The sequence below is a fragment of the Salvelinus fontinalis genome, chromosome 2 (genome assembly GCF_029448725.1).
Source record: "Salvelinus fontinalis isolate EN_2023a chromosome 2, ASM2944872v1, whole genome shotgun sequence".
NCBI lineage: Eukaryota > Metazoa > Chordata > Actinopteri > Salmoniformes > Salmonidae > Salvelinus > Salvelinus fontinalis.
Genome location: NC_074666.1, coordinates 61,017,541 through 61,039,848, shown reverse-complemented (window position 1 = coordinate 61,039,848; position 22,308 = coordinate 61,017,541).

The following is a 22,308-nucleotide window of genomic DNA, read 5'->3' as shown; positions in this document are numbered from 1 at the left end:
AATTGGTTGCATCACTGCCTGGTATGGCAACTGCTCAGCATCCGACATCAAGACGCTACAGAGGGTTGTGCGAACAGCCCAGTACATCACTGGGGAAAAGCTTGCTGCCATCCAGGACCTCTTAACCAGGCAGTGTCAGAGGAATGACCTAAGAATTGTCTAAGACTCCACCTCAGTCATAGACTGTTCTCTCTGCTATCTCACAGCAAGCAGTACCGGAGCGCCAAGTTTAGGTCCAAGAAGCTTCTAAACAGCTTCTACCTCCAAGCCATAAGACTCCTGAACATCTAATCAAATTGCTACCCAAACTATTTGCATTTCCCCCCTCTTTTACACCACTGCTACTCTGTTGTTATCATCTATGCAAACTCACTTTAATAACTACCTACAGTGGTTCCTCCTTTAAAAGTTGCGAGCTTGCACCGCGGGACTTAGAGGTACCCAGCGTCATGGCCTCACCCCTCCAGACCACCACAAGGGGGAGTTAGAGCACTCATTATGCATTTGGGTCCCAAGGATTTTATATGACCAATCATATCGAGTGGTTCCAATGACGAATTTGACGCTGACAAAACATTACGGTGGAACCAAATGTCAATAGTTATAATGTCAACGAGTCAAGCAAAACATTTGCAATGGGGAGGAATATGGTACTTAATGGAGAGACACACGTTTGTGCATATTGTTTTGTCATAAAGTTAATTTATGAAAATCACTATTTAGCAAGTTTTCTGACTAGATAACATTAGCCAGCTAGTGTTATGACAGGAGAATGAATTTGTAATTTGTGTTTAACTTCTTCTGGCTGCAAGCCCGAGGCCGCACACAATATGACAACAGCCAGCTCAAGTGCAGGGCGCGAAATTCAAAATATATATTTTTTAAATATTTAACTTTGACACATTAATAACTTCTCTAGGGTATGTAGCGTCCCACCTCGTCAACAGCCAGTGAAACTGCAGGGCGCCAAATTCAAAACAGAAATCCCATAATTTTAATTCCTCAAACATACAAGTATTTTACACCATTTTAAATCTACACTTGTTGTAAATCCAGCCAAAGTGTCCGATTTTAAAAAGGTTTTACGACGAAAGTACACCAAACGATTATGTTAGGTATGAGCCAAGTCACAGATAAAGACAGCCATTTTTCCAGCTAGAGAGCAGTAACAAAAAGCAGAAATAGAGAAAATTAATCACTAACCTTTTACGATCTTCATCAGATGACACTCATAGGACTTCATGTTACACAATACATGTACACTGCTCAAAAAAATAAAGGGAACACTAAAATAACACATCCTAGATCTGAATGAATGAAAAATTCTTATTAAATACTTTTTTCTTTACATAGTTGAATGTGCTGACAACAAAATCACACAAAAATTATCAATGGAAATCAAATTTATCAACCCATGGAGGTCTGGATTTGGAGTCACACTCAAAATTAAAGTGGAAAACCACACTACAGGCTGATCCAACTTTGATGTAATGTCCTTAAAACAAGTCAAAATGAGGCTCAGTAGTGTGTGTGGCCTCCACGTGACTGTATGACCTCCCTAGAACGCCTGGGCATGCTCCTGATGAGGTGGGGGATGGTCTCCTGAGGGATCTCCTCCCAGACCTGGACTAAAGCATCCGCCAACTGCTGGACAGTCTGTGGTGCAACGTGGCGTTGGTGGATGGAGCGAGACATGATGTCCCAGATGTGCTCAATTGGATTCAGGTCTGGGGAACGGGCGGGCCAGTCCATAGCATCCATGCCTTCCTCTTGCAGGAACTGCTGACACACTCCAGCCACATGAGGTCTAGCATTGTCTTGCATTAGGAGGAACCCAGTGCCAACCGCACTAGCATATGGTCTCACAAGGGGTCTGAGGATCTCATCTCGGTACCTAATGGCAGTCAGGCTACCTCTGGCGAGCACATGGAGGGCTGTGCGGCCCCCCAAAGAAATGCCACCCCACACCATGACTGACCCACCGCCAAACTAGTCATGCTGGAGGATGTTGCAGGCAGCCGAGCTAGGTGTGAAAATACTCCCTCCTATCACAGACCAGATTTGCCCCAACGACCAAGGGGTAGCTTGCTTTTCAAATAAGTTACCTTACATGTTATTTTGGCTGACAATTTGTTAGCTACTCTGTCCTTACAAACCACATAGCATATCATTACAGCAGTATGTACACTTATGTTAGCTAGCTACCTAATGTTACTTATACATCAAACTTGCCAGTATATTAACTATAGGCTAATACATCAAACTTGCCAGTATATTAACCTGTTGGGGATGGGGGCGCTGTTTAGACTATTTATGCTAATTGGGTAATTTTTGAAACGGCTTCCCACAAAATCCTTGATCGTACAATATGCATATTATTATTATTATTGGATAGAAAACAGTCTATAGTTTCTATAGGAGTTGAAATTTTGTCTCTAAGTGGAACAGAGCCCATTCTACAGCAATTTCCCTGACATGGATTCAGATTTGAGAAATGTTGGCCACTGTTCTGAAGTCAGTTAAAAGGGCACTGTTATTGCTATGACTATACGGACACTTCTTACGTCTTCCCCTGGATGCCTTTACGTGATGACGATTCCAATGGGGTCGATTGCGCGTTCACAGGCCCTATAAATTAAAAAACCCTGTAGCTAGCAAGTCTTTCCTTGGTGCGTAACGCGCGTGCTGGACACCGACCCGCTCCTGTTCCAAGCGTTAGTTTAGCCTGTTATATTTCTCCGGTCATCTTTTCACTCGTTATAGGAGTTAAAAACATCATAAGGTAGTTAATTTAAAGCGTTTTATAGCAATTTATATCCGTTTAGTGCGATTTTGGGACATTTATTTTTGAAACGATGTGAATAGCCGGGCACGCTTTTCAGTTCATCCCGAACGCAGTTGGCATTTCCACATGGCAAGAGGACAGCTTTCCACCAAAAGACGATTACTCCCAAGAAAGGATCCTTTGCCCAAGATACTGATGGAAGAACAGCTCAAGGTAGGACATTTTTATTATGATAAATCGTGTTTCTGTCGAAACATTTTAGTGGCTTAGGACGCCATGTTTTTTGACGTAGCTTCGCTTGGCGCAAACTGTATTGAAAAGTAAGGATAAATTAAAAAATGTAATTCCGCAATTGTATTAAGAATTAAATTGTCTATCAATCCCTGTCCACCCTATATTTTTTAGTCACGTTTATGAGTATTTATGTATAAGAGTAGATCACTGTCTAAGTGGCGCAAGGACATTTTTCTGACCAGCTTGTCTACATTTCACATTGTCTAACCATGATTTTGGTGGCTAAATATAAACATTTGCGATCAAACTCTATATGGATTGTGTAATATGATGTTACAGGAGTGTCATCGGAAGAATTCTGAGAAGGTTAGTGAAAAAATTAATATATTTTTGGCGATGTTGACGTTATCGCTCACTTTGGCTAGAATCAATGCTGGGCTGCTATGTGCTATGTGCTATGCTAATATAACGATTTATTGTGTTTTCGCTGTAAGACACTTAGAAAATCTGAAATATTGTCTGTATTCACAGGATCTGTGTCTTTCGATTCGTGTATGCTGTGTATTTTTCCGAAATGTTTGATGATTAGTAAGTAGGTAAACACGTTGCTCTAAGTAGTTTTTCTATTCCATTTGTGACGGTGGGTGCAATTGTAACCTATGCCATCTACCTGAAATATGCACTTTTTTCTAACAAAACCTATCCCATACCATAAATATGTTATCAGACTGTCATCTAATGAGTTTTTTTGTTGGTTAGGGGCTATAAATATCTTAGTTTAGCCGAATTGGTGATGGCTACTGGTGTTGGTGGACAAATAAAAGATGGTGGATTATGCTAATGTGTTTTTAGGTAATAGATGTACATCTTTACATATTGTGTCTTCCCTGTAAAACATTTTAAAAATCGGACATGTTGACTGGATTCACAAGATCTGTGTCTTTCATTAGCTGTATTGGACTTTAATGTGTGAAAGTTAAATATTTTAAAAAAATATTTTTTTTGAATTTCGCGGCACAGGTTTTTCAGTGGGGGGGGGGGGGGGGGGGTGTGCCGCTAGCGGCACGCTGATCCTAGACAGGTTAACTATAGGCTATCTAACTACCCAACGTTTATTGACTTGATTATTCCTGTCATTCTTAGCTTACCTAAACGGTATAGTCATTGTGCGTTCTCAATGGACATTTGGGTGCTTTCGTAAATTCGCAGAATAATGAATTTACGAGTGTTCAACACCCGTTGCATATGGCCGGTGTCAGTAAACATCGGCAAAAAAGCGTAATTAAATTGTTTCCAGAAGCACAGTTACAGTCACCAACGTTCTGGTTAACACGACAACTTCCTAACCAGCTCTGCTAGGGCGAGTAAAATGTTCAGAGTGGTCTCATTTGTATCTGGAAGTAGCTAGTAATCTAGCCAATGTTAGCTTGGGTGCTTGACTGCCGTTGTAAGGCCAGAATGCTCAAATCAGCCCTACTCCTCAGCCCGAATGTACAGTGTGCGCTTTGAGAGCGAAACGGTCTGAATTTACAAACTGACAGTCTGACAACGCTCTGAATTTATGAGCGTCACGTTGTACAGCGCCATATTTTCTGTTCCATCCTCACGGAAACCCAGAGGGTTTTTCACTTTTTATGGAATATAAACACCATAATATCAATCAAATTAATTAAGCAAGTACCAATCAAAGGTTTGGACACACCTACTCAATCCAGGATTTTCTTTATTTTTACTATTTTCTGCATTGTAGAATAATAGTGATGACATCACAACTATGAAATAACACCGGTCTCCCACGTGCCCCGGATTCTGTAGTACAGACATGGCCTGCTCTCCCATATGTAAGGAATTAGGCACTTTCCCATGTTTACCACAGTATGTATTGTAGACTGCACAGTAGCCTAATAAACAAATAAACACATTTCGTTAATAAAATAATGATAAAAAAATACTCTTTCAAATTGCAGATGTTCATTTAGTTATGGATCCATAATGAATTACCATGGGAATAAATATCACTGATTTACAGAAATATTGGAACAAAGTTGACTAATGAAGGCCAACAAATTAGAATCCTCCAATCCTGTAGCCTACTCCAAACCATCATGTTGTACAGCGCCATACCCCTGAGGGTTTCGTTTTTCGTTTTTCTCTGAAAGGAGAAACCATAATATTATTCAAATTAATCCCATATACTATGTTATTACAAAAAAGGTTTTAAATTCTCTGGTAATGTCAATACAGAATACTGTCAAAAGTTTCTCAAAGATGCCCTCTGGTGGTCAAACAATAACTTGCAGTAACAGAAAAAATGGCTGACAATTTAATGACGTGCCACAGAATTCTGCGGCAGCACACAAGGTGTGCCGCAGTACGGCGCAACTTTTAACCTGTCTAGGATCAGCGTGGCGCTAGCGGCACACCCCCCCCCCCCCCACTGAAAAACCAGTGCCGCGAAATTCAAAAAAAATATTTTTTTAAAATATTTAACTTTCACACATTAAAGTCCAATACAGCTAATGAAAGACACAGATCTTATGAATCCAGTCAACATTTCCGATTTTTAAAATGTTTTACAGGGAAGACACAATATGTAAAGATGTACATCTATTACCTAAAAACACATTAGCATATTCCACCATCTTTTATTTGTCCACCAACACCAGTAGCCATCACCAATTCGGCTAAACTAAGATATTTATAGCCCCTAACCAACAAAAAAACTCATTAGATGACAGTCTGATAACATATTTATGGTATGGGATAGGTTTTGTTAGAAAAAAGTGCATATTTCAGGTAGACTTCATAGTTTACAATTGCACCCACCATCACAAATGGACTAGAATAATTACAATGAGCAACGTGTTTACCTAACTACTAATCATCAAACATTTCGTAAAAATACACAGCATACACGAATCGAAAGACACAGATCCTGTGAATACAGACAATATTTCAGATTTTCTAAGTGTCTTACAGCGAAAACACAATAAATCGTTATATTAGCTTAGCACATAGCAATTAGCAGCCCAGCATTGATTCTAGCCAAAGTGAGCGATAAAAGTCAACATCGCCAAAAGATATTAATTTTTTCACTAACCTTCTCAGAATTCTTCCGATGACACTCCTGTAACATCACATTACAACATGCATATACAGTTTGATCGAAAATGTTTATATTTAGCCACCAAAATCATGGTTAGACAATGTGAAATGTAGACAAGCTGGTAAAGAAAACGTCCTTGCGCCACTTAGACAGTGATCTACTCTTATACATAAATACTCATAAACGTGACTAAAAAATATAGGGTGGACAGGGATTGATAGACAATTTAATTCTTAATACAATTGCGTTATTACATTTTTTAATTTATCCTTACTTTTCAATACAGTTTGCGCCAAGCGAAGCTACGTCAAAAAACATGGCGTCCTAAGCCACTAAAATGTTTCGACAGAAACACGATTTATCATAATAAAAATGTCCTACCTTGAGCTGTTCTTCCATCAGTATCTTGGGCAAAGGATCCTTTCTTGGGAGAAATCGTCTTTTGGTGGAAAGCTGTCCTCTTGCCATGTGGAAATGTCAACTACGTTCGGGATGAACTGAAAAGCGCACCCAACTTTTCACATCGTTGCAAAAATAAATGTCCCAAAATCGCACTAAACGGATATAAATTGCTATAAAACGCTTTAAATTAACTACTTTGTGATGTTTGTAACTCCTATAACGAGTGAAAAGATGACCGGAGAAATATAACAGGCTAAACTAACGCTTGGAACAGGAGAGGGTCGGTGTCTTCCACGCGCGTTACGCAGCAAGAAAAGACTTGCTAGCTAAAGGTTTTTTTCATTTGTAGGGCCTGTGAACGAGCAATCGAGCCCGTTGGAATCGTCATCACGTAAAGGCATCCAGGGGAAGACGTAAGAAGTGTCCGTATAGTCATAGCAACGACAGAGCCCTTTTAAATGACTTCAGAAAAGTGGCCAACGTTTCTCAAATCTGACTCCATGTCAGGGAAATTGCTGTAGAATGGGCTCTGTTCCACTTAGAGACAAAATTTCAACTCCTATAGAAACTATAGACTGTTTTCTATCCAATAATAATAATAATATGCATATTGTACGATCAAGGATTTTGTGGGAAGCCGTTTAAAAAATTAGCCACATTAGCATAAATAGTCTAAACAGCGCCCCCATCCCCAACAGGTTAAAGGAGGAACCACTGTGCATGTACATATTACCTCAATTACCTCAACTAACCGGTGCCCCCGTACATTGACTCTTTACCAGTACCCCCATGCATATGGTCTTGCTATTGCTATTTTACTGCTGCTCTTTTGTTACTTTTATTTAATATTCTTATTTGTACTGCATTGTTGGTTAGGGGCTCGTACGTAAGCATTTCACTGTAAGGTCTACTACACCTGTTGTATTCGGCGCATGTGAATTAATTTGACAGCTGGGAAATGTACACTTTAAGAGATAAAGTTATGTTGTCCTACTGTCTTTCATGATGTCACAAAATTACACAAAATCAACATGGTCATTTTTGGTCGGGGGTGGTAGAGCATCCGTGTGTGTGTGTGTGTGTCTGTGTTGTCCGTCTGAGTGGGTTGAATGTCACCCAGCAGGAAAGAAAATAATTACTCTGTGGCATGGGCATCCGTTTCACACAAAATATTCACCAAGGTAAAAATACAAGTCAAAATCAAGCCTTAAATTCCTCAGATACAACCTTTGTCCTCATGGGAGCTACAGTGGTAAATCAACCAATCTTTTTCCATCCACGGAGGCTGTAGAAAATTATATCTTCAGTGAAAGAGTGCAGACACTGAGACAAAGAGGCAGGAAAGTCAGACTACTGATGACAATGTTTTTGAGGAATGGGAGTGTGCACTATCTCCAGAGCATGCTGCTTTGCCTGGGACTGTAACGGTCTGGCGTTTGGTAGAGACATGAGGACCAGCCAGCCCTGTGGCTTTGGTGTGAGAGGCTCTGCCAGAGACCAAGGCCACCCAGGTACAGTGGCAAGAAAAAGTATGTGAACCCTTTGGAATTACCTGGATTTCTGCATAAATTGTACATAAAATTTGATCTGATCTTCATCTAAGTCACAACAATAGACAAACTCAGTGTGCTTAAACTAATAACACACAAATTATTGTATTTTCTTTATCTATATTGAATACATCATTTAAACATTCATAGTGTAGTTTGGAAAAAATATGTGGACCCCTAGGGTAATGACTAATCCAAAAGCTATTTGGAGTCAGGAACCAACTAACCTGGAGTTGAATCAATGAGACAAGATTGGAGATTTTGGTTAGAGCGGCCCAGCCCCATAAAAAACTCACAAAATTTGAGTTTGCTATTCACAAGAAGTATTGCCTGATGTGAACCATGCCTCAAACAAGAGATCTCAGAATACCTAAGATTAAGAAATGTTGCCTTGCATGAAGCTGGAAAGGGTTTCAAAAGTATCTCTAAAAGTCAGTCCACGGTAAAACAAATTGTCTATAAATGGAGAAATTTAAGCACTGTTGCTACTCTCCCTAGGAGTGGCCGTACTGCAAAGATGACTGCAAGAGCACAGCGCAGAATGCTCATTGAGGTTAAGAAGAATCCTACAGTGTCAGATAAAGACTTACAGAAATCTCTGGAAGAAGCTAACATCTCTGTTGATGAGTCTACAATACGTAAAACACTAAACAAGAATGGTGTTCATGGGAGGACATCATGGAAGAAGCCACTGCTGTCCAAAAAAAACATTGCTGCACGTCTGAAGTTCGCAAAAGAGCAGCTGCATGTTCCGCATTGCGACTGGCAAAATATTATGTGGTCAGATGAAGCTTAAATTGAGTTGTTTGGAAGGAACACTATGTGTGGAGAAAATCAAAACATCATCCTAACTGTAAACTACGGTGGAGGGAGCATTATGGTTTGGGGTTTCTTTGCTGCCTCAGGGCCTGGATAGCTTGCTATCATCGATGAAAAAATTAATTCCCAAGTTTATCAAAACATTTGGCAGGAGAATGTTAGGCTATTTGTCCACCAATTGAAGCTCAACAGAAGTTAGATGATGCAACAGGAAAACAACCCAAAAGACAGATGTAAATCAACAACAGAATGGCTTGAACAGAAGAAAATGTGCTTTCTGGAGTGGCCCAGTCAGTCCTAACGTAAACCCAACTGAGATGCTGTGGCATGACCTCAAGAGAGCGGTTCACACCAGACATCCAAAGAATATTGTGGAACTGAAACAGTTTTGTAAAGAGGATTAGTCCAAAATTCCTCCTGACAGTTGTGCAGGTCTGATCCGTAACTACAGAAAACGTTTGGTTGAGGTTGTTGCTGCCAAAGGAGGGTCAACCTGTTATTAAATCCAAGGGTTCACATACTTTTTCCAACCTGCAGTGTGAATGTTTACATGGTGTGTTCAATAAAGACATGAAACGTTATCATTGTTTGTGTGTAACTAGTTTAAGCAGACTGTGTTAGCCTATTGTTGTGACTTAGATGAAGATCAGATCACAATTTATGACCAATTTATGCAGAAATCCAGGAAATTCTAAAGGGTTCACATACTTTTTCTTCCCACTGTACATGCACGCACACACATACACAAACGCACGCATTGGTATCTTGTCAGTAAAGGAGTACAAAGGTCTTGAGCACCTATCGATCCCCGACCACTCTACTCTGGGTTTCATTACAGCAACAAAGGCAGAGAGCTCTTCTAACTGATATGAAAGACAGCTCACCTTGGTTATGTCCTGTCATTACACCTGATAGGCACTGCAACAGGTTATGAAGTTGGACAGAAGAAGAGCACCGTGCAAACACACACACACACACACACACACACACACACACGAACACACACACACACACACAGGTTTGTTGCACCTGCAAGCACATCAGCTTCAACATTCCGACAGAGGATCCGTGGGCCCTGAATATTCCATCACAGAATTCCATGGGCCCCACTGTGGGCACCAGGAATGAGAAACACTAACCGTGCATAATAAATCACAACCAACTAATTTTTACTGACGGAATGTTTGGCAATACCACATTTTCCACAAAAACTTTTGCTTGTGTTATCAGATGCTTCTTTTGGCCACAATCGTTTATCACCATTTGACACATCCAGCAAATGTCACTATGAAAGTGCAACCACATTATGAACGTTTTTGGAACGGGTCAGTCAAAGAGTGGTCTCGCATTGCCATACCTCCCAAAATCACGTAGTTGTCACGCCTCCCTTAGAGGTCTGAAGAATTTTGTATTACAAAGACGGTTTGAATGGTTAAGATTTTGATTGGAGGTTACATTTCAAAAACCCTCCCCCACACACGCGTAGAAGGGGTGTTGTGTGTTATGTGCGTCACAGTTTTCCGTTCAGGTAGTTGATGCCTGTGCTAGTTTCAAGTGACAATTTTCAAGTTATGAAGTGTGGCCGACAGTGGATTACGCTGGTAAAGTCAAATGTCACAACACGTTCTAAACCTCTTTGGTGAAAGAGTTTTTGTCTTGTGGCTGCGCTTTGCTGCCACCGACAATATTATGAAGATTGCTCAGTGTTTAGTATTTGTAAGGACCAAAAAAACTTAGGCAGTGGGAGAACCTTTTCAAGTAAGTAAATACATTTTTTAAATGTAAAAAAACAACAAATTATTAGCTAGCTAGCCAGCCACTTTTTAGGCTAACTCAACTTATGTGCTAGCAAGCTAGCTAACTAACTTCAAACACAGTTTAGCAAAGTAAATTAAATGTAATCAGCTAGCTAACTTACTGTTAGCTAGCTATCTTGACATATCTACACATGTATTTGGAGACTAACAGGTGAAATTGGAGTTCCTGCTGTCAGTAAAGGAGTACAAAGGTCTTGAGCACCTATCGATCCCCGACCACTCTACTCTGGGTTTCATTACAGCAACAAAGGCAGAGAGCTCTTCTAACTGATATGAAAGACAGCTCACCTTGGTTATGTCCTTTCATTACAGCAACAAAGCTATTTGATAGGACAAGTCATTGATAATCAAGTGTGCTATTGCTGGGCTGGAATAGCAGTCTGCTCACCCAGTAGATCAGTAGAGCTTTAGTAATAATAACTTACATGTTACTACTCTCTCCTATCATTGCTATGCAGACGACACACAATTAATCTTCTCCTTTCCCCCCTCTGATAACCAGGTGGTGAATCGCATCTCTGCATGTCTGGCAGACATATCAGTGTGGATGACGGATCACCACCTCAAGCTGAACCTCGGCAAGACGGAGCTGCTCTTCCTCCCGGGGAAGGACTGCCCGTTCCATGATCTCGCCATCACGGTTGACAACTGCATTGTGTCCTCCTCCCAGAGTGCTAAGAACCTTGGCGTGATCCTGGACAACACCCTGTCGTTCTCAACTAACATCAAGGCGGTGACCCGTTCCTGTAGGTTCATGCTCTACAACATTCGCAGAGTACGACCCTGCCTCACGCAGGAAGCGGCGCAGGTCCTAATCCAGGCACTTGTCATCTCCCGTCTGGATTACTGCAACTCGCTGTTGGCTGGGCTCCCTGCCTGTGCCATTAAACCCCTACAGCTCATCCAGAACGCCGCAGCCCGTCTGGTGTTCAACTTTCCCAAGTTCTCTCACGTCACCCCGCTCCTCCGCTCTCTCCACTGGCTTCCAGTTGAAGCTCGCATCCGCTACAAGACCATGGTGTTTGCCTACGGAGCTGTGAGGGGAACGGCACCTCCGTACCTTCAGGCTCTGATCAGGCCCTACACCCAAACAAGGGCACTGCGTTCATCCACCTCGGGCCTGCTCGCCTCCCTACCTCTGAAGAAGTACAGTTCCCGCTCAGCCCAGTCAAAACTGTTCGCTGCTCTGGCACCCCAATGGTGGAACAAACTCCCTTACGACGCCAGGTCAGCGGAGTCAATCACCACCTTCCGGAGACACCTGAAACCCCACCTCTTTAAGGAATACCTAGGATAGGATAAAGTAATCCTTCTAACCCCCCCCCCCCCTTAAAAGAGTTAGATGCACTATTGTAAAGTGGTTGTTCCACTGGATATCATAAGGTGAATGCACCAATTTGTAAGTCGCTCTGGATAAGAGCGTCTGCTAAATGACTTAAATGTAAATGTAAAATGTACTCAATTATCTGTTGTTGTTTAGACTAAGATGTCTAATCTTTACATACACTACAGTTCAAAAGTTTGGGGTCACTTAGAAATGTCCTTGTTTTTGAAAGAAAAGCACTTTTTGTCCATTAAAATAACATCAAATTGATCAGAAATACAGTGTAGACATTGCTAATGTTGTAAATGACTACTGTAGCTGGAAATGGCAGATTTTTTAAATGGAATATCTACATAGGCGTACAGAGGCCCATTATCAGCAACCATCACTCCGGTGTTCCTATTGCACGTTGTGTTAGCAAATCCAAGTTTATTATTTCAAAAGGCAAATTGATCATTAGAAAAACCTTTTGCAATTATGTTGGCACAGCTGAAAACTGTTGTTATGATTTAAGAAGCAGTAAACCTGGCCTTCTTTCGACTAGTTGAGTATCTGGAGCATCAGCATTTCTGGGTTCAATTACAGGCTCAAAATGGCCAGAAACAAAGTACTTTCTTCTGAAACTCGTCATCTATTCTTCTTCTGAAAGTGAAGGCTATTCCATGCGAGAAATTGCCAAGAAATCGAAGATCTGGTACAACGCTGTGTACTATTCCCTTCACAGAACAGAGCAAACTGGCTCTAACCACAATAGAAAGAGGAGTGGGAGGCCCCGGTGCAAAACTGAGCAAGAGAACAAGTACATTAGATTGAGAAACAGACGCCTCACAAGTCTTCAACTAGCAGCTTCATTAAATAGTACACACAAAACACCAGTCTCAACATCAACAGTGAAGAGGTGACTTTGGGCTGCTGGCCTTCTAGGCAGAGTTCCTCTGTCCAGTGTCTATGTTCTTTTGCCCGTCTTAATCTTTCCTTTTTATTGGCCAATCTGAGAAAGGGCTTTTTCTTTGCAACTCTGCAACTCTGCCTAGAAGGCCAGCATCCTGGAGTCACCTCTTCACTTTTGACGTTGAAACTGGTGTTTTGCGGGTACTATTTAATGAAGCTGCAAGTTGTGGCCTGTTATCGAACCGAGAAATGCTGATTCTCCAGATACTCAACTAGTCTAAATAATGCCAGTTTTATTGCTTCTTTAATCAGTACAACAGTTTAAGTGGTGCCAACACACAGTTGAAGTCGGAAGTTTACATACACCTTAGCCAAATACATTTAAACTCCGTTTTTCACAATTCCTGAAATTTAATCCAAGTAAAAATTCCCAGTTTTAGGTCAGTTAGGATCACCACTTTATTTTAAGAATGTGAAATATTAGAATAATAGTAGAGAGAATGATTTATTTCAGCTTTTATTTCTTTCATCACATTCCCAGTCAGTCAGAAGTTTACATACACTCAACTAGTATTTGTTAGAATTACCTTTAAATTGTTTAACTTGGGTCAAACGTTTTGGGAAGCCTTCCACAAGCTTCCCACAATAAATTGGGTGAATTTTGGCCCATTCCTACTGACAAAGCTGGTGTACCTGAGTAAGGTTTGTAGGTCTCCTTGCTCGCACACACTTTTTCAGTTCTGCTCACATATTTTCTATTGGATTGAGGTCAGGGCTTTGTGATGGCTACTCCAATACCTTGACTTTGTTGTCCATTTTGCCACAACTTTGGAAGTATGCTTGGGGTCATTGTCCATTAGGACGACCCATTTGCGACCAAGCTTTAACTGCCTGACTGATGTCTTGAGATGTTGCTTCAATATATCCACATAATTTTCCTGCCTCATGATTCCATCTATTTTGTGAAGTGCACCAGTCCCTCCTGCAGCACATCAGCCCCACAACATGATGCTGCCACCTCCGTGCTTCACGGTTGGGATGATGTTCTTCAGCTGCAAGCATCCCCCTTTTTCCTCCAAACATAACAATGGTCAATATGGCCAAACAGTTCTATTTTTGTTTCATCAGACCAGAGGATATTTCTCCAAAAAGTACGATCTTTGTCCCCATGTGCAGTTGCAAACCGTGGTCTGGCTTTTTTATGGCGGTTTTGGAGCAGTGGCTTCTTCCTTGCTGAGTGGCCCTTCAGGTTATGTTGATATAGTACTCGTTTTACTGTGGATATAGATACTTTTGTACCTGTTTCCTCCAGCATCTTCACAAGGTACTTTACTGTTGTTCTGGTATTGATTTGCACTTTTTGCACCAAAGTACGTTCATCTCTAGGAGACAGAATGCGTCTCCTTCCTGAACGGTATGATGGCTGCGTGGTCCCATGGTGTTCATACTTGCGTACTATTGTTTGTACAGATGAACGTGGTACCTTCAGGCGTTTGGAAATTGCTCCCAAGGATGAACCAGACTTGTGGAGGTCTACAATTTTCTTTCTGAGGTCTTGGCTGATTTCTTTAGATTTTCCCATCATGTCAAGCAAAGAGGCACTGAGTTTGAAGGTAGGCCTTGAAATACATCCACAGGTACACCTCCAGTTTACTCAAATTATGTCAATTAGCCTATCAGAAGCTTCTAATGCCATGACACAATTTTCTGGAATTTTCCAAGTTGTTTAAAGGCACAGTCAACTTAGTGTATGTAAACCTCTGACCCACTGGAATTGTGATACAGTGAATTATAAGTGAAATAATCTGTCTGTAAACAATTGTTGGAAAAATGTCTTGTGTCATGCACAAAGTAGATGTCCTAACCGACCTGCCAAAACTATAGTTTGTTAACAAGAAATTAGTGGTGTTGAAAAACAAGTTTTAATGACTCCAACCTAAGTGTATGTAAACTTCCGACTTCAACTGTATGTTGTATATTCAAGAAGAAAATTGGAAGTGTCATTTTTTTGCTGGCTTATTGGACACAAGCGTGACAAGCTTGTTTCAAGCATGCCGTGTCTTACATTAGCTTTCAGGCTACTCAGGAATATTCAATGTCGGCTTTGTATGCAACCAGTATATAGTTGGCCTTGTGTTTTAGGTTATTGTCCTGCTGAAAGGTGAATTTGTTTCCCAGTGTCTTTTGGAATGCAGACTGAACCAGATCTTCCTCTAGGATTTTGCATGTGCTTAGCTCTATTCCGTTTCTTTTTATAAGAAAAAACTCCATAGTCCTTGCCGATGACAAGTATACCCATAACATGATGCAACCACCACCATTCTTGATGGGTTGCGCTAGATTTGCTCCAAAAATAACACTTTGCATTCAAGGCATAAAGTTAATTTATTTCAATTTTTTTGCAGTTTTACTTTAATGCCTTATTGCAAACAGGATGCATTTTTTAAAATATTTTATAGTGTGTGTACAGGCTTCCTCCTTTTCACTCTGTCATTTAGGTTAGTATTGTGGAGTAACCAGATTGTTGTTGATCCAAACTCAGTTTTCTCCTATCACAGCCATTAAAACCTCTTAAGAAATCTAACTGCCTGTAGGGCAGGACCTGAAGCAAGGATATGCACATTCGTGATACCGTTTGAAAGGAAACACTTTGAAGTTTGTGAAAAAGTCAAAATAATGTAGGATAATATAAAACATTAGATCTGGTAAAAGATAATACAATCCAAAAAACATGCGTTTTCTATTTTGTGTTTTGTTCTACCATCTTTGAAATGCAAGAGAAAGACCATACATTGAGATAGGTTTCTAGCTGTAGTTTAGATGTTGTCCACATTATGGCAGCAGTGTGTGTGCAATGTTTCAGACTAATCCAGTGAAGAATTACAGCACTACACAATATTTTGTATCACGTTCTCCAGGAGTTTGCCCAAATGTGCCAAATTGGGTAAATTTATACATTTTCAAGTACATAACTATAGAGAACACACAAATGCTATGGTAATAAAAGAAATACGTTTACACACTCCCAGGAATGAAATACATGATGGATAATTAGCTTCCCTACAGAAAATACACTAACCTTCAAACATCCAGATGGCCGGGCGGGGTGGGTGTGGAGCCAGAGACAGCAGAGGGGTCAAACTGTAGAACCCAGTTCCTACATTTGAATACATTTGAATTAAAAAATAGATTTTTCAAACAAAACTACACTACATTTTATCTCTGGCACTCTCAGGATAACAAATCAGAGCAAGATTACTGAATGTAAGTGTATTATTTATCTTCAGAGGTGAATGTATCAAACAAGTTGCCGGGATAAAAGTGTTTTGTTGTTGTGCACTATCCTCAAACAATAGCATGTTTTTTGTTGTTGCTGTAACAGCTACTGTAAATTTGACACGGCAGTTAGATTTATAAGAATTTAAGCTTTCTGCCCATATAAGACCTGTCTATGTCTCCGGAGAGTTGGCAGTTGTTTACAACGTCATTCTAGTCACATTATCGCATATTGAGCAACTACTGTCCCGGTTTAGGGACACCGATCCCGTAGTTAAATTCTGTAAACCCTCTACAGGATCGGTGTCCCAATTAGGCACATTTGGGCAGTCTTGATACAACATTTTGAACATAAATACAATGGTTCATTGGATCAGTCTAACATTGTTTACACACAATGCTGCCATCTAGTGGCCAAAATTGTAATTGCGCTTGGGCTGGAATAATACATTATGTCCTTTCTCTTGCATTTCAAAGATGATGGTACAAACAAAATACAAAAAAATGCGTTTTATCTAATGTGTTATATTCTCCTATATTATTTTAAAATTTCCATAAACTTCAAAGTGTTTCCTTTCAAATGGTATCAAGAATATGCATATCCTTGATTTAGGTCCTGAGCTGCAGGCAGTTAGATTTGGGTATGTCATTTTAGGCGAAAATTGAAAAACAAATTCCTAAATTAAGTCTTAGTCCCACCCATCTCTTTAGGAATGTACATGTAAATGCATGTGAGTCAGCATGGCACTGTCTTCCAGAAAGTAGTCTCTCTACATAAACTTTCTCCAACTGAGTATTGTCAATAGTACTGGCTAAATTCAGGGCAGCAATGTTAAAGAGAGTTGTAGCAACACTTTTGCAGTTGTCCGTACCTATATATATTTTTTAAATCTGAAGTAGCAAGGATTTTCTATATACTGACCGGCATTGTCAGTACCTAGGGCCCCAGGACCAATGGGAGCAAAATATCCCCATAACATAACATAATAACCCCTCGAACAGATGAATAGGAAAAGCTCAAAATAAGTTTATTTCCCACTGGGTCAAACAGCTCCAAAGACAAAGACATGTTAACACAAGCACATATATTTATTCCCTCCTACTAGACGGAGTCAACTCCTTGCACACCTAGACAGCCAATACATCTCTGTTGCTAGTCAGGAGCATAATTGGTTCCTCTCATTGGTGTAGCCTCTTGCTAGAACCTTCACAGGTGTGGAAATCTATGTGTGCGACAGGACTGACTTCCTTCTCACTTCATCTGACCTGACCTCGGGCCGAACTCCTCACTCCTCCACGGCTGTACTACCTTATCAGTGACTGAAACCAGACTGTTTCCCTTTGCCCTTCTCCATAGGTTACATGAGAATCAACAATGTTCTGACAGAATGTAAACTTTCTGCACTCCCCTTGCTCACTCAATAACTTTCCACTTAGCCCTCTATTGACCCAAACATCTACATGCATTATACATGTATAGTAATTAATAAGTTCTAATATGATAACATGAATAAGTATATTTCAAGCTAGAATCCAACAACATCAAAGATCCACCCATATTTTACAGTAGGTATGTTTATTTGTTTTTGCTTATGCTTTCTCATTTCGATGCCATACCCACCACTAGCGTGCATGGCCAAAGAGCTCTATTTTCAGCTCTGTCTTGGCGGTTCTTGTAATGGCTGTTTCTTGTATGTGGTACTGTAAGTCAGCTTTTAGCTCCCATCGTAGGCCTGCACATGAAACGAAATGAAATAAATCAATCAGCCACACCATAGATCTCCAGCCGGTGATACGAGGTTTGTACATTACTCCACTATTACAGCCTATTGCCAAGCTCCCTGTAGTGTATTCCACCCTGGGAAATGTATTCAAGTATTACTTCTTTACTCAAAGTGCTGTTAATTGGTTATGAGCAGTACACACAGTACAACAATTGTTTTACATCCAGCAGTGCTTTCCCCCGACAGTTCAATGAGTGTGCTTGGTGTGAGTTCTAGGAAAGGCAGGGGTGGGTTTCCATGGAGAGCTAGCGCTAGGCGAGAGCGACGGGAGACTGAGCCTGCGGTGAAGATAACTGACTGCCACCGGCTCATGCAGCTCCCATAAAGGCACTGGATCAAAGCAGCTGTTGTCTGCTTGCTTTCCCGAATCGAAGACTCTCACTCTATGCGGAGTCTTGTCATGAACGGCAGAAACATGTAACATGTACATCATGATCCGTCATTTCAGAAACATCTAACTTGTATATCTTTATCTGTCATGTGACCTGTATCTTCATCCGTCATTTCGGAAACATGTGACATGCATCTTTATCTGCCAAATCCTTATAACATTTTTATCTGTCATTCCTTGATCAGTTTCTGTCCTGTTTGTCCTCGCTTATACATGTCCAGTCATGCCTTTTATAGAAACATTACAGGAATAAAGTCAGCCAGAAATGTGTGTCCCTCCCTCACTGCATAGAGCAGCAAAAGTGTAGTATTTTAGCATGTATTACTGTAATTCACATCTCGATACTATTCCCTCAAGCCATATGGCTCAGTGACCCAGAGGACACTGCAGTGAATCAGAACCATATGGAAGGGTGAAACACTGCTAATGCATGGAGGTTTAAGGATGAAATGGTAGTGAGAATGCACATCTCATGAGTCATGGGTCGATGGTCCCTCAGAGAACGATAGAGGAATTAGCCACACTCACGCATGCACACACAAACACATTTAAGCTGAAGACCCATCTTATCTAAAATACTGCAATTACAAATGTTGGCATCCTTGTTTGACCATCTCTTTAATAATTCACTTTTTATTGGATTTTAAATAGGTTCCTTTTTTTTTATTATCTCGGCTCTCACGACAACGGACGTTATACGATTACTGTTAACTCTTGGAAATTGGCATATAACCTTCAGACAGTGGATAAAAATTCAAGGACTTCCATTCTTAAATGGTAGGTAGCATAAACGGAACCACATGTAACATATGGCTTTGCATTAGTGTACACATCAAAAGTTCAAATGCAATGTTACACCTCACTTTTCTATTTTTGGAGTTATTACATAAAACAGATCAGAATTCCGAAGAATGTCGAAGTCATGCCGGACATTTTTTTTACGGGGTGGGGTGTAATATGGAGGACCCGGCAAGCCAGCCAATTCCCTATAATGACTACTGGCACGTTTTTTGTTACAAATCAACTTGCAAGGTTAGGGACCAACTAGCCTGCTCATGTTAGCCCTACTAGCCTGCTAACGTTAGCCCAACCAGCCTGCTAACTTTACATTAGCACTGAATGAGTCAGCCAGTTGCTATCAACACCTACCTTACAAATACTTTAAAGTAAACCAATGTTTTGGAAGTAAATAACGCCATCAAACCAAATATCAAAGAACGCTAGCTATATGCAGTTATCTTAGCCAGCAAGCTAGCTAGCCAGCTAAAGTCAGCTATTTAGCCAACTAACTTAGTTATTAGCCTAGCCAGCCTTGCCAACCTGCACGGCTATGGTCGGAGACCAGTTCAAATCAAATCAAATTGTATTAGTCACATGCGCCGAATACAACAGGTGCAGACCTTACAGTGAAATGCTTACTTACGAGCCCCTAACCAACAATGCAGTTTAAAAAAAATACGGATAAGAATAAAATATAAAAGTAACAAGTAATTAAGGAGCAGCAGTAAAATAACAATAGCGAGATTATGTACGGTGGGGGTAACAATACAGAGTCAACGTGCGGGGGCACCGGTTAGTTGAGGTGGTATGTACATTTAGGTAGAGTTATTAAAGTGACTATGCATATATAACAACATAAAGTAGCAGTGGTGTAAAGAGGGGGTGATGGGGGCACAGCAAATAGTCTTAGTCTGGGTATCCATTTGACTAGATGTTCAGGAGTCTTATGGCTTGGGGATAAAAGCTGTTTAGAAGCCTCTTGGACCTAGACTTGGCACTCAGGTACCGCTTGCCGCGCGGTAGCAGAGAGAACAGTCTATGACTAGGGTGGCTGGAGTCTTGGACAATTTTTAGGGCCTTCCTCTGACACCGCCTGGTATAGAGGTCCTGGACTGCAGGAAGCTTGGCCCCAGTGATGTACTGGGCTGTTCACACTACCCTCTGTAGTGCCTTGTGGTCGGAGGCCGAGCAGTTGCCATACCAGGCAGTGATGCAACCAGTCAGGATGCGGTCGATGGTGCAGCTGTAGAACCTTTTGAGGATCTGAGGACACATGCCAAATCTTTTCAGTCTCCTGAGGGGGAATGGGCTGTGTCGTGCCCTCTTCACGACTGTCTTGGTGTACTTGCACCATGTTAGTTTGTTGGTGATGTGGACACCAAGGAACTTGAAGATCTCAACCTGCTCTACCGTAGCCCCGTCGATGAGAATGGGGGCGTGCTCAATCCTCTTTTTCCTGTAGTCCACAATCATTTTCTTTGTTTTGATCACGTTGAGAGAGAGGTTCACGTTGAGAGAGAGGTTGTTGTCCTGGCACCACACGGCCAGGCCTCCTCCCTATAGGCTGTCTCGTCGTTGTCGGTGATCAGGCCTACTACTGTTGTGTAATCGGCAAATTTAATGGTGTTGCAGTCGTGCCTGGCTGTGCAGTCATAAGTGAACAGGGAGTACAGGAGGGGACCGAGCACGCACCCCTGAGAGGCCCCTCTGTTGAGGATCAGAGTGGCGGATGTGTTGTTACCTACCCTTACCACCTGGGGGCGGCCCGTCAGGAAGTCCAGGATCCAGTTGCAGAAGAAGGTGTTTCGTCCCAAGTCCTTAGCTTATTGATGAGCTTTAAGGGTGCTATGGTGTTGAATGCTGAGCTGTAGTCAATTAATAGCACTCACATACGTGTTCCTTTTATCCAGGTGGGAAAGGGCAGTGTGGAGTGCAATAGAGATTGCATCATCTGTGGATCTGTTGAGGCGGTATGCAAATTGGAGTGGGTCTAGGGTTTCTGGGATAATGGTGTTGATGTGAGCCATAACCAGCCTTTCAAAGCACTTCATGGCTACAGACGTGAGTGCTACGTGTCGGTAGTCATTTTGGCAGGTTACCTTAGTGTTCTTGGGCACAGGGACTATGGTGGTCTGCTTGAAACATGTTGGTATTACAGACTCAGACTGGGAGAGGTTGAAAATGTCAGTGAAGACACTTGCCAGTTGGTCAGCGCATGCTCACAGTACACGTCCTGGTAATCAGTCTGGCCCTGCGACCTTGTGAATGTTGACCTGTTTAAAGGTCTTACTCACATCGGCTGCGGAGAGCATGATCACACAGTCTTCCGGAACAGCTGGTGCTCTCATTCATGTTTCAGTGTTATTTGCCTCGAAGCGAGCATAGAAGTAGTTTAGCTCGTCTGGTAGGCTCGTGTCACTGGGCAGCTCTCGGCTGTGCTTCCCTTTGTCGTTTGTAATGGTTTGCAAGCGTTGCCACATCCGACAAGCATCAGAGCCGGTGTAGTACGATTCGACCTTGGTCCTGTATTGACGCTTTGCCCGTTTGATGGTTCGTCGGAGGGCATAGCGGGATTTATTTTAAGCTTCCGAGTCCCGCTCCCTGAAAGCGGCAGCTCCAGCATTTAGCTCAGTGCAGATGCTGCCTGTAATCCATGGATTTTGGTTGTTGTATGTAGGTACAGTCACTGTGGGGAAGACGTCATCGATGCACTTAATGATGAAGCCAATTACTGATGTGGTGTACTCCTCAATGCATTTGGAGGAACATATTCCAGTCTGTGCTAGCAAAACAGTACTGTAGCTTAGCGTCTGCTTCCTCTGATTAATTTTTTATTGGTCAAGTCACTGGTGCTTCCTGCTTAAATTTTTGGTTCTAAGCAGGAATCTGGAGGATAGAATTATGGTCAGATTTTCCAAATGGAGGGTGAGGGAGAGCTTTGTATGCATCTCTGTGTGTGGATTATTGGGATCCAGAGTTATTTTTCTTCTGGTTGCACATTTAACATGCTGATAGAAATTTGGTAAAACGGATTTAAGTTTCCCTGCATTAAAGTCCCCGGCTACTAGGAGCGCCGCCTCTGGGTGAGCGTATTCTTGTTTGCTTATGGTGGAATACAGCTCATTCATTGCTGACTTAGTGCCAGCCTT